Source organism: Schistocerca nitens, chromosome 2 (genome assembly GCF_023898315.1).
Source record: "Schistocerca nitens isolate TAMUIC-IGC-003100 chromosome 2, iqSchNite1.1, whole genome shotgun sequence".
NCBI classification, from domain to species: domain Eukaryota; kingdom Metazoa; phylum Arthropoda; class Insecta; order Orthoptera; family Acrididae; genus Schistocerca; species Schistocerca nitens.
Window position 1 is genome coordinate 510,387,127 of NC_064615.1, and position 8,411 is coordinate 510,395,537.

Genomic DNA, 8,411 nt, shown 5'->3' on the forward strand with positions numbered 1-8,411 from the left:
AGTACATATGACTCACTTAGAAGATTTCGACGAAGGGTCAGGTTGTGTTCGTCGCCTCAAGAAATCATTATATGGACTTCAGCAGTCACCTCATTGCTGGAATAATAAGTTTGACTCTTCATGAGAAAAAATAGATTGATTCATTCAACAGCAGAGTCTTCCATTTACATTCAACATGGCAAAACAGAAAATTTGCTGATGACTCGATAATGAAGCTATTTCAGGATCAAATCCAAGTGTAGTGAATTCATTTGTAGATCTGCTGAAATCAGGATTCAGAATAACAGTGGGCTCTTTAGACTCATTTTTAGGCATGCCAATAGATCAATGAGAGTCTGACTTGTTTTTCCACAGCAACCACACAGAGAGAAGATTCTACATAGTTCTAACATGCCTGATTCAAGACTATAAGAAACTGCATGTGTTAATGAATAATTAGGCCACAAATCTAACAAAAGTCTCCAAAGCTCAGATCCTTATTGTTCAGCTGTGGGATCATTAATGTATCTGACATGTTCTACATGTCCAGATCTCACTTACACTGTTTCAAAAGTTGTCTAATCAATGGTTAAACCCACTTCTTCTGACTGGAACACTGTAAAACGCATTTCCAGAAATCTTTGTGCTACCTCAGATTTGTGTCTCTTTTACACTTCACACAGCAGCAAACTTTGTGCCTATGCTGATGCTGACTCTGCAGGCAACATCTATACAAGACGATCAACTAATGGTTTCATCTTAACAATGAGCTATATAGCTGTATTCTGCATGTCTCATCTGCAGAACTCAATCACACTATACAACATTGAAGCAGGTTTGTTGCTGCCAGTGATGGAGGCAAAGAATTGGTATAGCTTAACAGACTATTGTTGGAGATTAGTGGAAAAAAGGGACACACCTGTTTTATTCATTGATAATGTGTGCACCATTAAATTAGTCAAAAATCCAAAATTCCATAAACATTTTAAGTATGTTGAAGTACATTACTACTTCTTGTGCGAACTCTACTGAAATGGGGATATCAGTGTGGAATATGGGTGTTCTAAAAATCAATTTGGGGATGTGTTTACAAAGTCTCAATATCAAACAAATTTAGTGCAATGTGTCCTAAGGTAGGACATTGTAACTAATGTATTTTGTTCCCTTATTATTAAGTTTTTTGTATTAATAGTAGTTTGTGGACCAAATTTCTATTTAGGGGAAGTATTCAAGTAAATAAATTTTGTGTTTTCTGTATTCTATTTTTGGATTCTGTGAAACCTCTGCTCTAAGCGTTTCATGTTCTGCCCTTAGTACAAAATACACTGGAGCGCCAAAGAAACTGGTATAGGCATATATGTTTAAATGTAGAGATATGCAAACTGGAAGAATATGGCGCTGCAGTCGCAATGCCTATATAAGACAACAAGTGTCTGGTGCAGATGTTGGATCAGCTACTGCTGCTACAATGGCAGGTTATCAAGATTTAAATGAGTTTGGATGTGATGTTACAGTCGGCGCAAGAGCAATGAGACACAGCACCTCCAAGGTAGTGATGAAGTGGGGATATTCCCATATGACCATTCCATAAATGTACTGTGAACATCAGGAGTCTGGTAAAAACCAAATCTCCAACATCACTGCAGCCAGAAAAAGATCTTACAATAACAAGACCAATGACGACTGAAGATAATTGGTCAACATTACAGAAGTGCAAGCCTTCCATAAATTGTTGCAGATTTCAATTCTCACCATCAACAAGTGTCAACATGTGAACCATTCAACGAAACATCATTAGTGTGGACTTTCCGAGCCGAAGGCTCACTGGTGGTGACTGTATGACACAAAACTTTATGCCTTGTCTGGGCCCATAAACACCAACATTGACTGTTGACAACTGGAAACATTTTGCCTGCCCAGACGAGTCTCGTTTCAAATTGTATCGAGGGGATGGACGTGCACTAATATGGAGACAACCTCATGAATCCATTTACTATGCATGTCAGCAGGGGACTGTTGAAGCTGGTGGGGGCTCTGTAATGGTGTGGGGCATGTGCATTTGGTGTGATATGGGACTCCTGATACGTCTAGATATGACTCTGAAGTGACACATACATAAGCATCCTGTCTGATCAGCTGCATCCATTCATGTCCATTGTGCATTCCGTCGGACTTGGGCAATTACAGCAGGACAATGCGATACTCCACACGTCCATCATTGCTACAGAGTGGCTCCAAGAATACTATTCCGAGTTTAAACTCTTCCGCTGGCCATGAAACTCCCCAGACATGAACATTATTGAGCATATCTGTGATGCCTTGCAATGTGCTGTTCAGAAGAGATCTTCACCACCTCATACGTTTTAAGATTCACGGTGTCAGTTGACTGCAGCACTACTTCAGACATTAGTCAAGTCAATGCCACGTGATGTTGTGGCACTTCTGAGTGCTCACAGTGGTCCTACACGATTTTAGGCAGTTTCTTTGGCTCTTCAGTGTATATTCTTTGTTCACCACAACATGGAATTCCTTCTATGAACCTTATATCATGCTATGAATTGTTGTACTGTTATTTCGACTGTTCTCAAGAACGTCTAGTGCCGTGTGCCACCCACTGTTCTCAAGAAGAGTATAACAGAAACAGTGAACAGCAGCATTATAACCTCCACCGTCATGTGCCTGAGTCACTGCCATTATTTATCAGTCAGGTGGTATTGGAAACAGACACTCAAAATTATATCATAACTGAATGGTGCCAATACAGAAGTTCTGCATTATTGGCTGTAAAGGCAAATACTTGTCAGGACTAAAATTTGTTCAGTTTCTGAATTGGCTGAATGTTAGGCAAGAAGTGGACACTTTTGGTCCACAGAGAAAATTTCATTCCAGTAAAACAGCTCATAGTAATGTTGTAATGGGTAATGGGTAATTTTATTGTACTTACTTAATTTTTTGTAAGTGTCCACCAGGAGAGCTCAGAACAGAGAAGGTTAGGTACGGCCCAGTCTGGCAAATATTATTTCAACAAGACACACCATCAACTGGTAAGAACCGAATATTGCCACATAACCTCAGAGTGAGAAATGCACTGCCTTGTTACATAACAATGGCTATGAGACAGTACAATGCAACTTCAGCACCCAAGCACCACTGCAAAGTCAAATGTAGGAACAAAGAACCGAGTTCAGTGACAGAGAATAATTATTGAATTACGATAGCAAGAGAAGGGCCGCTGATAGATGTGATAAACTAGGGCAAATGTGTTCAGATACACAATGCCATCACATCATATGTGCAGGGTCAGGCCTTTAAATAACGAGCTTTTGGAGCTCAAAGACACTTTCAATCATACTGCCATTCTGTCTGTGACACCAGAACGAGAAAAAATGATAGTTTGTCGAATTTAAATGAAACGACAACATGCTGATCGATGATGGTCTGTCTGCTATCTGCTTGTTAATTTCAACACTGAGAGGCAGCCAATCTGATGCATAACACAGTGGTTTCGATTACATCAGGAGGTGAGTGGGGTGGTAGATGGAAGGATTCAATCATAATTCTAAGCTCACACCTGATACTGACAAGGGAACTTCCCCATCGCACCCCCCTCAGATTTAGTTATAAGTTTATACAGTGGATAGGCCTTGAAAAACTGAACACAGATCAATCGAGAAAACAGGAAGAAGTTGCGTGGAACTATGAAAAAAAATAGGCAAAATATACAAACTGAGTAGTCCATACGAAAGATAGGCAACATAAAGGAGGCTGTGAGCTCGGGAGCGCCGTGGTCCCGTGGTTAGTGTGAACAGCTGCGGAATGAAAGGTCATTTGTGCAAGTCTTTCCTTGAGTGAAAATTTTAATTTTTTATTTTCAGACAATTATCAGGCACTCATACATAATCAACTTCGCTCTCCAAAATTCCAGGACATGTTCAGCTTTACTTGGACATATGCAGGATTTGACGGGCTACACTCGGAAAAATTTGAAGACGTTAAAAACATGCTTTAAGACAGAGCACAGGGAAAACTGTGCGACTGTGAAACTGTTGCATTCATTTGGTGCAGTTTATGTGACAAACTCTTATGTTTTCGCACTTTTTTGGGAGTGATTATCACATCCACAAGAAAACCTAACTCGGGCGAGGTAGAAGAATCCTTTACCGATTCGCCAAGTGTACAAGTTAGGTGGGTCGACAACATATTCCTGTCATGTGACGCACATGCCGTCACCAGTGTCGTATAGAATATATCAGACATGTTTTCCTGTGGAGGAATCTGTTGACCTATGACCTTGTGATCAAATGTTTTCGGTTCCCATTGGAGAGGCACGTCCTTTCGTCTACTAATCGCACGGTTTTGCGGTGCGGTCGTAAAACACAGACACTAAACTTATTACAGTGGACAGAGATGTCAATGAAGAATGGACAGAAAACAAAGAAAGAAAATTTTTCACTCGAGGGAAGACTTGAACCAAGGACCTCTTCTTCCGCAGCTGCTCACGCTAACCATTTTTTTTTGTAACCATATATATTTATTTAAATATATTAACAATGATACATTTAAAAAAAGACATTTTATCCTATTAATCTATTATATTCCTAGTGTTGGTTAATATTACTGTCATTTTATATGTTTTCATTTTTATATTTTCCTTTTTCATTTTTCTCCTATTGTTGTTCCTTAAACCCTTTTTTGGCCATTTGTCACCTTTTTTTGAGGGGGTAGACATTGCAGGACAGGCATAACAGTTTATATTTGGCATCGATGCATTGATTTTGAGTTTATGTTTCTGTATGTGATGCACTTGTGATGCCACAGGCACATTGTGTATTCTGGTTTGATCTCTTCCTCTAGTTACACTGTTAAGTGGGACAGTATGAGGGAAACGTCACCATGATAGGTGGAGCAGAAGTGGAAGAAACTTTTTTTACATATTCTACAGAATATATCTAAATTGAAGAAGAGAGAAAATTTTGTCATATTACATAAGAGTAGCAGAAAGGATAGTGTGAGTAATCAATAGAATTTTATAGGCACAAAGTAAAGGAAATTATTTTAAAAAAATATGTAATAATAATAATGAGTAGTTGGCACTTTCCACTAAGTAATGCTTGTTTCCTATTCAGTATAGTACAAATAATGGAAGAAAAGTTAATTAAAAAGACTGGTAGTACTACTGTGCATACTTTTGACACTGTTTTGGCTGCGAGCATGACAGTTGTTTGGTGAGAAGCACTTTGTATCACTGATTTCTCTAAGAAGAAACAGTTTATACTACTATACTTCACTATTTGATGTGAGAAGAGAAAGCACTTTATCTTTTGTGTTGCACTTGTTCACTATCACTGCACACGTTATTCTTGTGGTGAGTGTGGTGAGGTGGCTGGTGCCAGTGTTGAGGGTCACAGGCTGGGAAGGACTCTGGTCCATCAGGAAGGTCAGCTGGTCGGTCTGCCTCCGCGCTACGATGGCGTGTGCTGTCATGGCGAGGATCCAGAGAGTCGCCAGTCGCTTGGGTTGTGGAAATGGGTTGCAGTCTGGGGCGGTGATTGCTTCCACGGTGATGCTTCCCGGCGCCGTTCTGTTGATGTGGGCCACCATCTGCTGGCACGCTTCCCAGATGTTGATGTCATTCCCGCACGTGAATCGGTGCTCGAGGGTGTCGGTCATACCACATACGTCACACTTGTCACTTGCGACGAGTTTTATCTCCGCCAGTCTTTGGTTGGTTGGTACCGTTCTGTTAATTATTTTGTACCATGTCTCCTTCGCATGTTTAGGCAACACGTTTTCCGAGACGTTCCCCCATATTTGTTTCCAATTGTATTGCGGGAGTTTGTGTTCAATTTTGTTTTTTTTCCAGCTTCCCCCTGAGGGCCCAGTATATTCTCTTGGCTGTTCTGTGGCTGGGGTTCGCCACGGTGTCCAGAACGTAACTTTTGTTGGCGTAGTGCAGCCTGACGTGTCGCTTTCTGAAGGGAATGTGCCTCATGTCGACCGGCGCTTCTTGTGATGCGAGCTTGTATCTTCCAATTATCTTGGCTGTGACGCTGTCAGGGTTTTTGTCCTGGATGGCGAGCGTTCGTTTCAGTAGAAGGGCTGCACATTTGGTCTTTATATCAACGAGACATAGTCCCCCTTCTTTCGTTGGCAGCGAGCACGTTGCTTGCGCCACTTTGAATATATTTCGACGCCACAACCATGGGACCAGGGCGCTCCTGCGCTTAAACTCCTCTTGATGTTGCCTATCTTGCCCATGGACTACTCAGTTTGTATATTTTCCTTATTTTTTTCATAGTTCCACATAACTTCTTCCTGTTTTCTCGATTAATCTGAGTTCAGTTTTTCAAGGCCTATCCACTGTGCCAACTTATAACTAAATCTGACGGGGGTGCGATAGGGACGTTCCCTTGTGAGTATTGCCCAAACAATTGCGCACATTGCTTATGTTCCTATGTCAGTGGATTTGAGTTTCTTGCCTAAAAATACATCACCTCAATTTGCCATTAGCCTATCCTTTTGATACACGCTTATATTTTCCCAAAAATATTATTGCTATCATTTCCAGGTATCAACCAGCTTTCTGTAACTGGTATCATGTGGTCTCCACTGATTTCAGGAGCACTTCAAACTCTGGTACTTTGTTGTGGATGCTTCGGCACTTAACTATTAGGATTTCAGTACTCTCACATGGAGGCATTCTTTTGGATCTTCTGTGTCTCCTAAAGCTGTCGTTATCTGGACTAGGTGGAGAGTCACCTAATCTCATTTTCTACTCGGTACGGAGTGTCAGCCTATGATAGGAACAGCCTAACTATACATTCAGATGATAGTGGCTGTTTATGTTACCGCACAACTGATGTTATATGTTGTATGATATCCACTCACCCCACCGCCGCCCCACACCGGACCCAGGGTTATTGTGCAGTTCGGTCCCGAGTGGTCTCCACCACCCCAGGAACGTCTCACATGAGACGAGTGTAACCCCAATTATGGTGGAAGAGTAAGCATACATGGAGAAAGTGTTTGTGCAGCAATCACCGACATAGTGTAACTGAGGCGGAAATAGGGGAACCAGCCTGAATTCGCCGAGGCAGATGGAAAACCGCCTTAAAAACCATCCACAGACTGGCCAGCACTACAGACCTTGACACTAATACACCGGGTGGATTCGTGAAGTGGACCGGCACGCTTTCCCACCTGGAAAGCAGTGCATTAGACCGCACAGCTAACTGGGTGGGCGATATTATATGTTACATGTAGCTTAAACTTTTGTTTTTAAAAAAACTGCTCACAGAAATAGACAGATTATTTCTGCAACCAAAGGGACATTTTACTGTACGAATATATGCTAAATGATTTGCTGGTGGGTCACCAAAGTGTCAATAACAATAGTGTAAGATCTACACTCAAGCATGATGTGTGCAGCTCTACATCTACATTTGCATGTATATTCTACAAGCCACCATACAGTGCATGCCGGATGGTACCCTGTACCATTAGCTGTCATTTCCTTTCTTTTTCCACTAGCAAACAAAGCGAGGGGAAAACGATTACGTATTTGCCTCCTTATGGGCCCTAATTTCTCATATATAATCTTCGTGGTCCTTACTCATATGTATATTGGGGCAGCAGAGTCGTTCAGCAGCCGGCTTGAAATGCCAATTCTCTAAATCTACTCGATAGCTTTTCTTGAAAAGAATGTCGCCTTCCTCTAGGGATTCCCATTTGAGTTCCCGAAGCATCTCTGTAACACTTACGTGTTGCTTAAACCTACTGGTAACAAATCTAGCAGCCTGCCTCTGAATTGCTTCGATGTCTTTCTTCAGTCTGGCCTGGTGTCAACATACAACTGAACATTAGAGAAATTAAGTGAATGATGCCTTGAAAAGGAAAATCACCGTAAAATTTTCAGGACATAAATTTACATGACATACATACTAAAATAAAAACGAAAAATTCCTTTTTATTCATATTGTAAACAGTATCTAGTGCTTCCTTGGTAATAGTTTCATCGAAAGTAGAGAGATTCGAGCGCGCACGGAAGCTTTCCGGCAGTCGTTCTTCCCGTGAACCATACGCGAGTGGAACAGGAAAGGGAGGTAATGACAGTGGCACGTAAAGTGCCCTCCGCCACACACCGTTGGGTGGCTTGCGGAGTATAAATGTAGATGTAGATGTAAAGTCCTTTAAAGAATTTTTTCGCCTATAAACATCAAAATTTCTTTCCCACTTTGCATGTCTAACAGTTATGGCGTAAAAATACAATTTCATGAAGTAGGCTCGCCTTGAAAACTTTGGTACATTATGTCACCTACTTTTGAATTTGTTCATGGAAAACTTTCTTCAATTAAGCACACTAAACCTCAACAGAATGGGACGTTGCGTCACTTTCGGTGTGTATTTATACTGGACGTCACACAGTGTCACGT